Source organism: Gambusia affinis, linkage group LG04, assembly GCF_019740435.1.
Source record: "Gambusia affinis linkage group LG04, SWU_Gaff_1.0, whole genome shotgun sequence".
Lineage (NCBI taxonomy): Eukaryota > Metazoa > Chordata > Actinopteri > Cyprinodontiformes > Poeciliidae > Gambusia > Gambusia affinis.
Genome location: NC_057871.1, coordinates 27,783,925 through 27,799,038, shown reverse-complemented (window position 1 = coordinate 27,799,038; position 15,114 = coordinate 27,783,925). Strand labels below are relative to the sequence as shown.

Below are 15,114 nucleotides of genomic sequence, written 5' to 3'. Positions count from 1 at the left end.
GGTCAGTCACAAAATCTGAGTGGCAAAAGTATTTTTGGGATTTGTAGTAAATTCATTTTGGATTTTTTCTTTATTCCCTGTAGTTAGAGACACACGTCCCAGCGTTCAAATATTTCCATAGATTTCTAAATATAAAAATTGAAACATAGAAGGAAATCAATGATTTATTATTAGAAAACTCTTAAAATCCTCTATTAAATCTCACTCACTTAGTAGTGTCATCCAATCATCTTATCTCATGAACTCAAAAATATACTGAATAGCTTGAATCCACACACTGCAGAAACAAATTCTTACCAGGTATTTTTGGTCTATTTTCTAGTGCAAATATAATACACTTGAAGCAATACACAGCTAACTTCCACATAACCTTTCAACACGATATAGGAGCTTGTTGTAAATCAATAATTCCTTAAGATTATTTCACTTATGGAAAAAAAAGTCTTGTTATAAATGAATTCTTCTGCAAATCAAACTTTTTTTCATCAATATTAAGAAATTATTGACTTAAAACAAGTTTCGATATCATGCTGAAAAGTTACTTGCAAGTTATTTTTGTCTTATTTCAAATGTACTAAGAAAATGCACGAGAAACAAGTTCTTGCTTTGTTTTGCTTTGTTTTGTTTTGTTTTTACGGTGCAGACGGTATACCAGGTGGATGTTACTGTGTTTTAGGGTTGTAGCTGTAAGTTCTGGATTCTTTTTGTCTCTTCACAAAAACTTTGCATCAAGCTCTTCCTCGTCAATTCCAAAAGCCACAGGTGAAGTTATGCAGGTGTAAAGCAAACACTCCATTTGCAAAGCTGACGGCAACCAGACGCAGCAATAAATCATTTTCTGCTAAAGTTTAGTTATTCTGCAACAGGAGGGGGAGGGCAGGGGGAGAGGAAATGCAACAAAATCTTGAAAAAAAGAACAAGAAAATGGGCTTTTAGGTTCTCCTTGACTTGTTTCATTTTTGTGTGTGTGTATTTGTGTGTATGTGTGTGTGTGTGTGTGAAAACACAAAACAGTGTAATCTTCCTCTAAAGGCAACATCTGTTCCTGTTGTTATGTGTGAAAATGTTTGTTGATTCCTCCCTCAAAGCGTGATAAAATGTCCCATCACTGCGCAGCTGTGTGTCTGAATCAATCATGTCTCAGTTTAACTTGGGAACATGTTTATCTTTGAGGGGAGAAAATGTGCCTTGAAGTCGACTCAGTGAGGAACAGTCGTAATGTCGGGAGACTCCCGTTTTAAACTCAGAGCAGCGTGCTTTCAAAGTGCAGCGCTCTGCACATGTAGAGGACTCCTGGTTAAACTAGAAAAAGAGTCTGCTGGTGTGTAAAAAGAGGCTTCGCCAAGCTAGAAATGTTTATTTTAAATAACTAATAGGGGAGAAGGAGAAAAATTAGATTTTTTTTTTTTTTGTTAGTACAATTGCCAAACTTACACAAAGCAGAGGTTCTGTAGAGCCATCAATTTCTAAAGCTCTCAGCAGTAATGGCCTCATAAAGTTCAATGTGATAAAAAATAAAAATTGTTGGCAATCCTCCTGAATGTGATTGCTTCATCCGGCACAGAAGGAAGATCCGGATCTGTGTTTGGACTGTTTTGATTCAGTCGACGCTTCTGAGTTATCAAAATCATTAGCTTCATCCAAATCTTCAACTTGGATGTTAATACTCTGTCCCAACCAAAAGGCTGAAAGAAGTGTTCCCTTGGATTATTTCGCAAATTATCCAAGGGATAATCCTTCTAAAATAATGGCCTAAGTCATTTTTTTTTTTTTTTTTTTTGCTAGAAGATGATTTAGGTAAATAAAAAAATAAAAACTTTAAGTAAAAAGTGAAAAAATGATTCACCTAACCTTTGTAAATGGATGTGCACCATGAGCTTTAAGAAACATTCTCTTGATCAACATTTTTTTTATTTCGAACATGATAGAAGTATAAGATCACACACATGAACAAGGAATGCAAATTGAATATTTTTTTGTACCATAATAATCTTAACATGGTCAAAAAAGGAGTAGGAAGAAATAAGAAACCTATAAATTCCGATCCCATAAACTAACAATATTTTCAGGTAGACTTTCATTATTAAATAATAATAATAAAAAATTTAAAAAAGACAGTTTAATTAATATCAATCATGATATTAATTATGAATATCTTCAAGATTCAAAGCTTTCTGCTTTTAAATTCTGACAAAAGTTGTCTGCTTAGTCAATCACTTAATCTGGATGGCATTAATTTGGCCTCTTTCCCCCCCTGATGTCTCATTTAAAATCCCATGATCAACAGGTTTATGGGTTTTCTTTCTTTTATCTCTGGAATGTTGCCACAATTTGAACAGGAGTGATGCTGAAAAGCTTACCAGTCCATGCATTTGTTACTTCAAGGCTGGACTACACTGATTCTTTACAACCAGGAAGTACAAAACAAATATAATAATCAGCCCCATCACACATATAAGATATGATTGGTCCATATGGTCCTAACAGAGCACTTTGCTCTCAGACTGAAGGTTTACTGCTGGTTCTTAGAATTTCAAAAAGTAATATGGAAAGCAGATCCTTCAGACAGACACCCTGTCTACTTTTAAGACGGGGCTCAAAACTTTCCCTTTTTGATTATTGGTTCACTATAAATAAACTGAATTAAATGTTCTGTGATGGGTTCATTTACGCAACACCATTGGTCCTTGCAGATTATTCACTCAGAGTTTTAGATGGTTAAACCTGCTCTGTTGTGATGTGCTGGATCCGTCTGTGGCTCGTATCTGTTTGGTCTTAATTGAAGTCTGATGTATCTGCCATCAGCGCAACTCAAATGAGCCGCTGCTGTTGTTTCTCACAGCTTCATGTTCTTTTCCTCACTTTTTTAATGTTGAAACTGAGGCTGTGTTCAGAACTGGACTGTTCAAATGACGCTTTCCACACTGATTGGATAGTGCTTTTTAAACTTTATCTTAAGTCTTTGTTTCAGTCAAACCTCAAGTGATCTTTACTGAGGTTTTCTCATGAAACCTGATGAAGCACATTAATAATAATATAAATGATAGCTATAAAATTCACTGTGGTTATCAGTGTTGGCAATTTGTTTGTTTACAATTATATAAAAATATTATTTTTAAACTTTTCCCCCCCTTACATACATGTTGTGTTGTGGTGAGTGGGTCACAGTGTCTACAATGTGACTTGTGGGTCAAAAGCGCTAGTGTTTATTTATTTATTTATTTATTTATTTATTTATTTATTTATTTATTTATTTATTTATTTATTTATTTATTTATTTATTTATTTATAATTTCTTATAATGATCTCGTACTCTGTTACGCTGTTAAAAAACTACATGTTGTAACGTCTGTGACCACTAAGTGGCACGACTGCTGCTTGAACGCTGTTATTGTGCCGTAAGTTAAAAACTAAACGTTGCGGTCCACACTTCTTTCCGGTTGGTGGCAGTAATGCTTCCTTCAGCTGTTTGCTGACCGCCAATATAACTTAAGACGTCAGAGCTCCTTATGAAAAATGAAAAGCAGAAAGCGCAACAGTGAAGCGAAGAAGAAAAACAAGAAAGCTCTGGAAACATACGCAGCTAGACGTGCGAAACCTAGCAACTTTTTCGCAAAAACGAGCTCGCGGTTGGAAGCGTCAATGAAGACGATGAGACGGTGAGACAAACCGGTTCACTCAAGTCAATGAATTGTGTGGCATTGTGGCTTATAACATAACATTACATAATTTAAATAGAACAAAGTTACAGGTTTCTGTGCTAAATGACCCTCCATGATGGTCTGTAAAAACTCCAATCTTTATCTAAATGTAAATAATTTCAAATAACATTTTCAAAAAACTGTAGGAAATACTTATCAATCCTTCACCACCAAACAGGAAGCAGATACAGCTTCCACTGGGAATAACAGTGCTTGATTAGCCAGCAAGCGACCTGACATACTCCTGATAGAGAATCTATGGAGTACTGTCAAAAAGGAAGATGGCATAGACAACAATGAAAACAAGCTGATTGATTAGCCCTGGTTGCTTTATTAAAGCAGCCTCGACTAATTAATTCTATGCCATGCGTTGCAATATTTCATGCAAAAGCAACCATGACACATTATTGAGTGCATGAACACATAAACACAATTTTCAGTTGATTGACATGTCTGTATCAAAAATCCAACAATATTCTGATTTTCAGAGAAACCGAATGCAGAGCCTTCCTCAGTTTTAGGCCAGTGACTTATCCAGGAGGTAAAAAAAAAAAGAGAAGAGAGTATACATTTTTATCCTGTTCTATTTTTATTCAAATTAATTTGGCTGATGAGAACAGCCTCGAACCGAAAAACGTTCTCCTGTTTAACGGAAAAATTCAAATTCATTCTCTCTAGATCATACTACTTTCTCAAAAAACTACATTGGAATAATAAACAAAAGCAGCAACAATGAAACCACAGAATAATAAACCTGCTTTTATGGAAGCAAAATGTACATTGTAATAGTTTTAATTGAAACTTCTCTGTTTTGTCTCTTTCGTCTGATCATATTAGTTCATGTGACTTCTTATTAGATATTATGAGCAGCATGAGGTTATACAGATTATTTTTATGAACTTCAGGATGTTTTAGCAAACCAGCAAGAGGTCATGACAGTGAGCAAAGAGGAGCACATAAACTATTATCTAACGTACTGTAGACTGCTTAACTGAAAGAAAAAAATAAAACATTCTGACATGCAACATCAGCAAAATATGTTCCACTTTAGTACAAAATTGACCATGTTTTGTTAAAGCGAATATGTATTTTTCTTAAAGTGTTTAGAATCCATGAGAGGGTGATATTTTTGTGTTTCTTTGAAAAATGGCACGATGGAGCAAAACGTAAGTGTATTTTTTTAGCATGAGCATGTGTTTGTGATAGAGCTGGAAAAGCAATCACCGCCCGGGGACCCCCTGAAGAACCTCTGGATGTCGCCCGTGGAAACCCTTTGCCTGTGGTCTCCACCAGCAAAAACACTCAGGAACGGCAGAGGCGCACACGGACCTCGGCGGCGACATGAGGGAAACTCATCGCAGAACTTCTGCTTCAGCTGTCCCTCTTCTTCTTTATGTTTCTCCAAATGACTGTGACAAGGGAGCAGCATAATGATCAATAGGCTTGTGTGTGTGTGTGTGTGAGGTTAGCTTCTTCATAAATTCACACTGACGTTTCTGTGAATAAGTAACTGCAGAATACAGCGGAAATGAGCTTCGTAAATCTTAAACATTAAAGATTTGAGAGACTTTTTGAAAGCTCAAATGTAGGTCGTCACCTTAATAACTTACCTAAAAGCACAAAAAAACAAATGGTGTCTGAAAACTGTTTTCTGTTGCCAGGCTCCCAGGACCAGCCTGAGACTGAATAGGGCCCCGCCCCAGGCAGAATCTGATGTGGGAGCCGACTTGCAGGTAAGACTGTCATCCATCAGTCACCACAACACCACCTTTTTACATATTGTGCCTTTTAAAGGGGCAGTATTATGTCATATTGACTCTTTTAAGCTTTAGATTATGTTATAATGTTATTCTTGGAGTGTTGCCTTGATTATTTCATACATGTTTGAGAAATCCTTAAAATTGCCATGGCAACCATTCAGCTGTGCAAAAAGCCTGGGTGGACCCATCTCCGCCTTCGAGGCACAGCTCCTCCTTAGAGCTGCAGTTTTCAACCTTCTGCCTCACAGAGCCCCCTCCTCGCCACTCCCTACTCAACTCCTTCAGACTAGCCAGCATCAATTAGCAAACACCCGGTGGAACTGTGCATGCTGGTAAAATCTTTATTAAAGGGTAAATAGAGGAGTGATGCTTGATTAACTTCCTAAAGGTGGAGTTTGTTAAAGAGACAGAAGCCTAATTTCAAGGTGTTAATTTACAAAGTAATATTTCTTTTGAATCATATTTGATAAATACTATTTTTTAACAACTGTTAAAATAGTTACTGGAGGTAACTATGTAGCCTTCAGTAGTACCATTTTTGCTATAAATGGCACTATGTGCCTGGAAATTACTCAATACTGGTCCTTTAAGAGAACAACTTAAAGTAAGCTTGTTAATCTGTTGTCCATATTTGTTGAATAAATTGCACTGAGGAAAAAAAACATTTTAAAAGGTTTAAATCTAAGTTAACCTGTTGCAATAAGCAAATCAATTAATTGCATGATAAATTAAAACAAGTTCAATAATTTCCAGTTTCCTGATTTATTATTTTTCTCTTTTCTTTCTCTCTTTCTACCAAAAACTGGATGACAAAATTTCTCATTCAGTCTGGTGCTTTGGGCTCAACTAGCCCTTCTTATGAAGGACAAATTTGTTTAAAGAGATTTAATAATTCCTCTTATTGGTTGTTTCGGTTGTTTTGCTTTAATTTATTTTGCATATTTAAAATGTCTTCCAGTCCCAGTGTCAAATGTTCCTTAGAATTGAATGTTTATTGATGGTATTATATTATATTACTTGAAAATGGCTTCAAAGAAACAATGTTATTGTTTATCGCGATAACTACTGGGACAATTTATCGTCCAGCAAAATTGGTTACTGTTACAGGCCTGAAACTAAGTAAATAAATACATTTTGTCTCCAATGTAGAAATGTAACTCAGTGCTTTCTCAATTTTTAAAACTCATTTGTGTCGCAGTTTAATGTTGTAAGATTGTACTGTGGAACTTTTTTTTTTTTTTTTTGACGCCAATACACACACACACACGCACACACACACACACACAAAAGAAGCGATGCGACCTGATGCACAAATAAATCAAATTTTTACAGTTTCATAATTTGCTCAGTGGCGACGGTGAAAAAGAAGGTGAGCAAAGTACTTAAAAATGTGCAGATGTGCTGCTGGCTCCACAGTCATTAATCAAGTAGAGCTAAGATCACCGCAGAAAATGAAGGAAACACTCATGACGTTAAAGCTCTTTTAAACGAACGAAGGGGAGAAACGGGATGAAAGGAGGTGAATTAGAGCATAAATCTGTATTGAATTACACTGATATCATCTCTTCTTCTGTGGTTTTAATTCCTGATTCCGTTTCAGACATCCACTTCACTCGTTGTTCCCTTTGAGTTTTAGAATAAAACCCGAGTTTTGCCAGGGGGGCGTAACAGCTGCCGGGTTGATCGATACGGATGTGTTTACAAACGCAAAACTCCTGATGATGAACAAACATTAACCAGAGCACACCGGTTCGACTCTCGTTCCCTCCGCGCTCTCCCTTTCGCCGTTAATAGTGTAAATTAGCATATAAATGAGAGATAGCACGTGAATGAATCCGCCCTGCTTCAATCGGTCCATTGGGACATATGATTACCATTTTCACCTAATTTTTTCCCCCCCTTCCCTCACTCACTATAACTTATTTCCTTCTCTCTGTCTTGCCTTATTGCTTTATTTTCCTCCCTGATATTGTCGCTGCCAGTTCATTTTTGTATTTTTATTTCACGTCCCCTTTCTAAGTAATGAATCAGTGAGTCTTCCCGTTTTGTGATTATTTGTTTACCTGAAAGTGTGTTCAGCCTGCCTCTGTGTGCAGTTAGTGTAAGTGAACTTAATTGCTCCTGACTAATTAGCGGATGAGTCGAGGCATTTGGGATGTTAGCGATCTGAACGTCCTCGTAAACGCGCGCACACATGTGTTTTTATATCAAAACGGGCACAAAAACACTTTTCTTGCACCTCGTGTTTTTTTGTTTTTTTGTGTTGTTAAGTGTTCGTCTTTGGCTCCGTTCCTCCCCCCGCCTCCCCACCCTGTCTTTGCTTTGTGTCCCCAGACGGCTGAAGCCCAGCGATACACAGCGGGAGGTGTTAATGATGTGAGGGCTCAGTGTTCTCTGCTGGGAGTGATCTGTTGTGTGTCAGCTTCTGTCTGTCACCACACAAATGGGAGAAAAGAAAAAAAAAAACATCCTTATTGTTTCCATATGTGTGTTTTTCACTTTCTTGTCGTTTTGTTTGTATTTATAGGATCGTCTCAATAAATTAGAATATCTTGGAAAATGTATTTATGTCAGTAATTGAATACATATTAAAATGCATCTCTAATTGTTATCATTATTATTGTTATTATTACTACATTCATTACACACAGAGGGGTGTGTTTCATTTATTTCTAAAATTTTGATTATTACATGTCACAGCTATTGAAAATCCCAAATTAAATTTCTGAAAATATAAATACTTCCTGGGGCCTGTAAAAAACTCAGTCATTAATTCTCTGCTCATGGCGATAAGCAGCAGTGGGTTATTGGTTAAAAAGCTATCCATGTACAGAGGGGATGGAGCAATGCAAAGACAGTTTTATGTAAAATCAACGTTTTGTTTAGCTTTACATCATGTTATAATGTTTTTCCCTCATCGAAAACAGGCCTGGAGGGTTGTTTTGATTCTTTCATGCATGTTTGAGAAATCCTTTAATCTCCAATGGCAACCTTCCAGATGAGTAAAATGGACCTAGCTCCGCCTACGAGGACAAAGCTCCTCCTCAGAGAGGCAGTTACAGGAAATGTCCTGTAGAGGTCAGAGTTCAGAGGAGAATGGACAGGCTTGTCAGAGATGATGGGAAGGCAACAGTAGCTCAACCCGGTTAACAGAATTCAGTCTCTGAGGTTACAGCTTGCTGCATCTCGAAGCAACTGGATTGCAGCAACAGCAGAGAGCTCATGTTGGCTAAGAACAAGAAACAGAGGCAACACACCTGGACTAGATAGGTCCCCAAATTCAGTTACAACATTCAGGTGTTTGGGTCAGAAATGTGGATGAAATGTAGGGTGATTTTTTTTATTTTATTTTTGTTATTAATCATTTTTAAAAATACTTTGGGCCCTTCACTACCAACTGAGCATTGTTTAGGTATTATTCTTCCTTGAACAAGTTAGGATAGGTCTATAAGCTGTAAATTTTTTTGCACAAAATAATTCTTAAATAATAATATTTCAGTCTGCCCAGTTCTGCTTATTTGAGCTCCTTGCAGAATGAGTTGCTTTGGGGCCTCCTGTCACTTTAAACTCAAAAAGCATGTGGAAATGGCTGCAAACAGATTATTAACTTATACAACCATTGATCTTTGAAAAGCATAAGTAGATCCTCCTATACAACCAACAAGAATCTAGCAGGTGGTTTCTGGATGGCAAGTCAACTACAAAACACTTGTTTTTTTTCAAGGAACCATTGTACAGTGCTCACAGCAGTAAAACTAGCTGACCCAAAGTCCTAGAATTCTGCTTGGGTTGCTAGGTGACGGGCTAAACTTGCTGGGGTTGCTAGGTGATGGGCTAGTAGTGCCTGCTGTTTCGTGACGTTACATTTCAGAGATTTTGAAATGGCTAATTTTCTAGACACCAGAGCCAGCTGCGCATTGTCTAAAAAAACCCCCAAACCATCAATCACATACCGCTTCCTGTCATCTTCTTCGTCGTTTGTTGATCACATGACAACACGACGGTTGTCATCCGGCTATTGATCACATGACTCATGCAATACAAAAAAAAAAAAATGTTTCCATTTGCAATATACAGCTATTTCAATGCAGTGGGAAAAAGAAACTCATTCTAGCGCAACAACAGTAATTTTTTCAACATTGCGGCTTTTCCATTAAGCAAATTTATTTTTGTACTTTGAATTTGCGCGATTCTATGTTTAATGGAAGCACAGGTTTAGTTGCAAGTCTCTTTTAAATCCTTCAATATACTGGGAACCTGTCCAGTATACCCTACTTTTGACCTACTCATCCCTTGAGATAGTCACCATCTCGCCCTAAAAGCCTGCAAGGATAAATGAGGATAGACGATGACTGGACAGAGTTTTGCTTTGCTTGCATCCCGGAGACAGCATGAATCAACTACTGGACAAACGGCAGCTTGATGCGTCCGTCATCGGGCCGATTAGTTACTGTTAATGTTTGGAACTGTGGTGTGCGCTGACTTGCCATTTTCCCCTGGAAAAAAGTACTCCAAACTGGCAAACGGTCGATACTCACACAAACAGATGTCAGAGTAAACATTTGAAGAGTTTTAATGATTGCCCCATGAAGCCATTTTTTAAATTTTTTTTCCAGTGACTGAAAAATGACGACATGCCAAATGAAACAAGCTCTTTTTTTTGGCACCTTTCTTTAAAACTTGATTTATCACTTTGAGGAACACAAGCGCTTCTGTTTAAAAGCGGAACGTGAACATTTGATTCATGTCTTCGTATTTCTGGGCTTATTTTTTTTGTGTGTGTGTGTGTTGTTTTGTCTCTGCAGCATGGATACGGTCAGGAGGCAGAATGTTGTTGGAGCGAGTGAATTAAAGTGAATCATGACCGTTTGTCTGTTGGCTTCTCGTCGGACAGGAAGAGCGTTTCGAGACATTCACACTGAAATACACACACATACGATCCGACACCCTTTCAGAGATCCACATTAGACCCCATAATGTGATTCCTGCCTATCGCCTTACAAATCTAATTATGAAACACCACTCATATTCAATATCACCGAACCTCCAGCCTTTTAGTTTGGCCTCTCAAACCACCGTGTAAAAGCTTCATCATGGGCCACGCTGATGAAATTAGGCTCTATTATCCCCCCTCTCTCTTTCTCTTTTCTCTCTAACTCTCACCACTTCCATTCTGTCTTACTTGAAGGAGTGTGCAGATTTAATTTACAGCAGGACTCATGAGCCACTTAGTGCAATCTTTCTCTGTGTGCAAGGATTGATTGATTAGGTCTTATCTTGTTATCTGGGTCTGTGGTCGTGTTGATAGGCCTGTTTGTTCTCTCACTAGTCTCTCAGTCTTTCCTTCTCTATCTCTTTCCACAATGTAATTTTATGCTTCTGTCTACTGTTCTCTGTGTGTGTGTATGTGTGATGGCCTTCAGCTTCTTCTTTCCCTCCAGTGAGCAGATCAGACACCGATAAGGACGGATTGTCTTGCAAGATCAGAATTAGGAAATTACATGTTTCACCCGTCGCAGACTCGCTGCCCCTCCCTCCACGTTGGCAGACTGCGATCTGATATTGTTTCTGAGAATTTTCCAAAGTGTCTCAGCTGTAGCTAATGGCCAGCACAATAAAAATTTAATTGATGCTGTTTTAGTCATAAAACATGACGTTCAACGAGCACGTCACGTTTGGTTACTTGAAATGTTTTCTTTTACTAAGATTTATTCTGTTTTTACCAGCTTTTGCTTTTAATTAAGAATCACACTGCCTCACAAAAATATACCCATCCAACATTTGGACATATGCGATATTCCGCTACAGTCAAAAAACATTTTCACAACTGTGCTATTTCCATTAAATTAAAATTACACTTGAATAAGTTTATGTGAAAAGTCGATAAAAAACAATCTTCCTTCCACTCTCTGCTGTCTCATCTTTTCCGGCAGTAGTAACATCCAGTTCTTGATTACGGGACTCTTGCAATGTGACAAAAAGTGTTTCCTTTGCAATTTTGCAAAATATGTTAATTTCAATGCGACTGAAAAACAACATCATTCTATTCTAGCCAAAAAGTTATCAAAACATTTCTGGTGCCAAGAAGTTTTCTTCAAAATTTGCTTGTTTCCGTTAAGTAAATTTAGTTTAGTAATTCCAATTTGAGCAATTATATGATGAATGAAAAGGCAGCGTTAACATTTTATGTGACGGACCGATATGAAATGAAGTGGAAGGAAGAACATCTGCTGTTTTAGTTGTGCACCACACTAATCCAGCTTCCATTTTGGAGTAGGAAGACGATAGTCATGGGAAGTTCTGTTTGAGATTTATGTAGAGGGCATAGCAAAGTTCTGTTCTGGTCAGATGATACTAAAACACAACTTTTAGGGCAACAGGTAAAATAGTCGAGCCTGGCGATTCCTGCACAATTCCTTTCAGCGTTCCAACTGGGATTTCTACCACTGAGCTCGACACATAAGACGCAATGGTAGAAGCATCAGATCCATGGGATTACTTGTCTACAGTACAGTGGAAACAAAACAACTCTACGGTGATCTAATATAAATCAGATCAATGGGATCCCACAAGTTTCTTTTACCCTGTGCGCTGTCCGGCAGTGTCACACTGACCCTTTGTGGACTTTTGTAAGATTTGTTTTTTGCGTAGTTTTGGGAAGTCTGACAGGACAACCCTCCTGCTTCCCCGCTGTCCGACCGTGACTTCTGCGTTGCGCTAAGACTGCGGGAGGATTACGACTGTGGTGGAAGTTCCCTTTCTAGCAGGGTACATGTCAAAGTTCAAATCTAAATTCAGCTGAGATCCCATGACAACACTTTGAAAAATGTTCACAAATGCTCTGCTTTCAGTCTGAATAAGCTCGATCCATTTTGCAAAGAAGAATGGGCAGAAATATCAGTGTTTAGATGTACAAAGTTAGGAAAAACAAAGACCAAGAGACATACAGTTTAGTTGCTCTTACAGGGTCTGAATGCCAATGTTCACCACACTTTTTATTGGTCTTATTTGTGAAAACATGGATCCTTTTCCTTCCACTTCACAGTGATACATTTAGTGTATCACAATGAATGTTTGCAATGTAAAAAAGCTAAAGGGTTATGAATATTTTAGGAAGGTACTCTATTTGATGTGGTCAAAATATTTTTGGACTTTAAAACCATTTTATTTTTTTTTTTCCAGATCTAATGATAATTTATTATTCTAGGAAAGGTCAGTGTAAAGTTTCCTCTCATGAATGCATCTGTTACATTTGACCTCTATCCTACTACATCCACTTCTTTAAGCTATCCGGTTTTAACTTTTTTTCTAAGTATGTTGCATGGATTGGGTCTTATGAATCGTAATGGTCAGATGCCACACAAACTCCTTAATAGGGATTAAGGGTTAAAGTTGTACCAATCAACTTATAAAACACGCAGCCTAAACACTGATGATTTAGCTTTTTTTGTAGTTGCCAGGAGCAGTCCAAATTCATTAAAAAATCCGGCTTTTAAACCCAGCATATTATCAGACACCCCAGCTTTTTTTTAGTAATGTCAGCATAATAATGCCAGACAAAATCAAAACTCGCTACTGTTGTACGTCTTGTGCCCTAAAAGGAATAGATTTCTTTGCAGTATGAAAAGGTCTCTGGATAAACTGCACTGCTGTCGGTATTCATATAATGATAATTAATTTCGACACGGCAGGCATCTCCAGCTTCCTCACCAGCCCCTAATGATAATGGAGTGCATTAGTTCTGGTTTTGAGCACTTCTAACTCACGTTCCCACAAACAAAGTCAGCCAAGCAGCAGACACGGCTTCGTACGGCTGATTGCAGGAGTAAAATGTAAAACTCTATTAGTGCTGAAATCACACAGACAAAGAAAACCAGAAAGCCACAGGACTTTTGCTGAGATTATTAGTGAATAAAAAAGTTCCCCCACGCCTGGCCTATGTCTTTTAGAATGGATTTTCCAATAGCAATGTTTGTTAGCCGATAGCTAGTTCTGTGTACATGGCTACCTAATGGTATTTATAAATCAGAGAACAGCATCTTTTACAGCTCATCTTCACAGTCCGACCATTTCTACCATATTTCAAGAGCATTGTTACTCCTTAAATGTGCTAATGCTATTGCTAATGGGTTTTCGATGTGATGCGACAGGATATACATCATTCATCAGAATAAATTAACATTTATTGCGTCAGTCCAAAAAGGTCATGAAGAGGAAAAAAAACTAGAGATGCACTGATCCGATATTAATGTCTTTATCAGTGCAGATATTGAAAATTTTTTAGATCAGGTATTGGTGACAATGTGCCTGATCCATAAAGGCAGATCTATACAGTCTAATTCTGTGCTCTGTTATGCTTAACTTTAAAAAAAATTATATTTAGAATTCCTAATTTCACTTTCTGAACAGTTTGAAAGAAGGTGTTTTGAAGTTTATGTTTAAATGTTTGACCAGGGGAGTCAGCCCTGTTGTTTTTGTTAGTTTCAGTTTCTTTATTATTTATTTTACATTGGCTGTAATAATCCTAATAGCACTGACTGAACAAGTTAAAGTCGTGTTGCTTTTGCGTGTTTGACCAAGCTGGTGAAGCTACTGGTGTATTTAAATGTGCTGTACTGGTGCTGAATTATCAAATAAATTTGTAATTGAGTACATTTAAGTATGTTTTTTTTTTGTTTGTTTTTTTTTTTTTTTTCAAAACACAAAAAAGGAAAAGGTTTTATGCCAATTCAGCGCTGTTTTTCTGCGCCAGATCAGTATCAGCTGATACTAAACCTCAGATATCTGTGTCGGAAGTGAAAAAAGTGAATTGGTGCATCCCTAAAATAAGAAAAACATAAATGAGTCACACCAGACCAAGTCTTAAGACCAGCCAGCTAAAAAAAAAAATGACAGAAACGAGGGATAATATTTGCTAGCGGAAACAAAGTAAGCTTCTCCACTAACTTTCGTTTTCCTGGACCATCAACGTGCAGACATCATCAGTTTTTAAAGCGTGGTCCTGACTTTGAAAAATCCTGATGATAAAGATGTCAACTGTTTTGCCTTGACATGTGAAAAGTTTCCCTCCTGGAGCCTCCTGCCTGCATCCAGGACCTCGTTTCTGGTTTGATATGGAAACCCACCTCTCTTCACCTGCGTCCGTTTCCTCCCTCCGAGCGCCCGCCCGCCCTCCCTCCCTTTCCGTCTGCCCCTACCTGACTTGTAAACACACTCATTGACACAAACACACTCATCCGCTAATGCACACAGAGAGCGAAGCGGCGGGTTCTCTCCTTAATGACGTCCTCCGAGTATAATTAGTCTGGCCAATTAACAGCAGTAACGATGCTTGCATTCATTATGTCAAATTACATTGTGCTGACAAAGTGTCAACTCAGCTACACTCACCTGCTGAGGGTGTGCATGTGTGTGTGTGTGTAAATTTATTAAATCCTACTTCATCATCCCAGAGATGAAAAATGTCCATTCTCATATATTCATTCAACACACACACATTCAATTAGCACACTTGGCGTAGATCTATTATTCTGCAGCTCCTTGTTGTGGGGAGGCTCTGGTGGCCAGGAATAAGACCTTTGGAGCCAGTTGGATCAGTACATCGCTTTATTAAATCATGGATATTGATTTTTCTGCGCACACGTATGTGTGTG

At 37.9% G+C, this 15,114-nt stretch overlaps 1 long non-coding RNA gene across 1 annotated transcript; it reads left to right on the top strand.

The window, feature by feature from the left end:
- The first annotated feature begins 3,416 nt into the window (after positions 1 to 3,416).
- LOC122830353 lies at positions 3,417 to 8,072 on the top strand. Its single transcript, XR_006370512.1, has 3 exons — positions 3,417 to 3,659; positions 5,363 to 5,434; positions 7,796 to 8,072. It is a non-coding gene; the product is annotated as an uncharacterized LOC122830353 (long non-coding RNA).
- Positions 8,073 to 15,114: the final 7,042 nt, after the last annotated feature.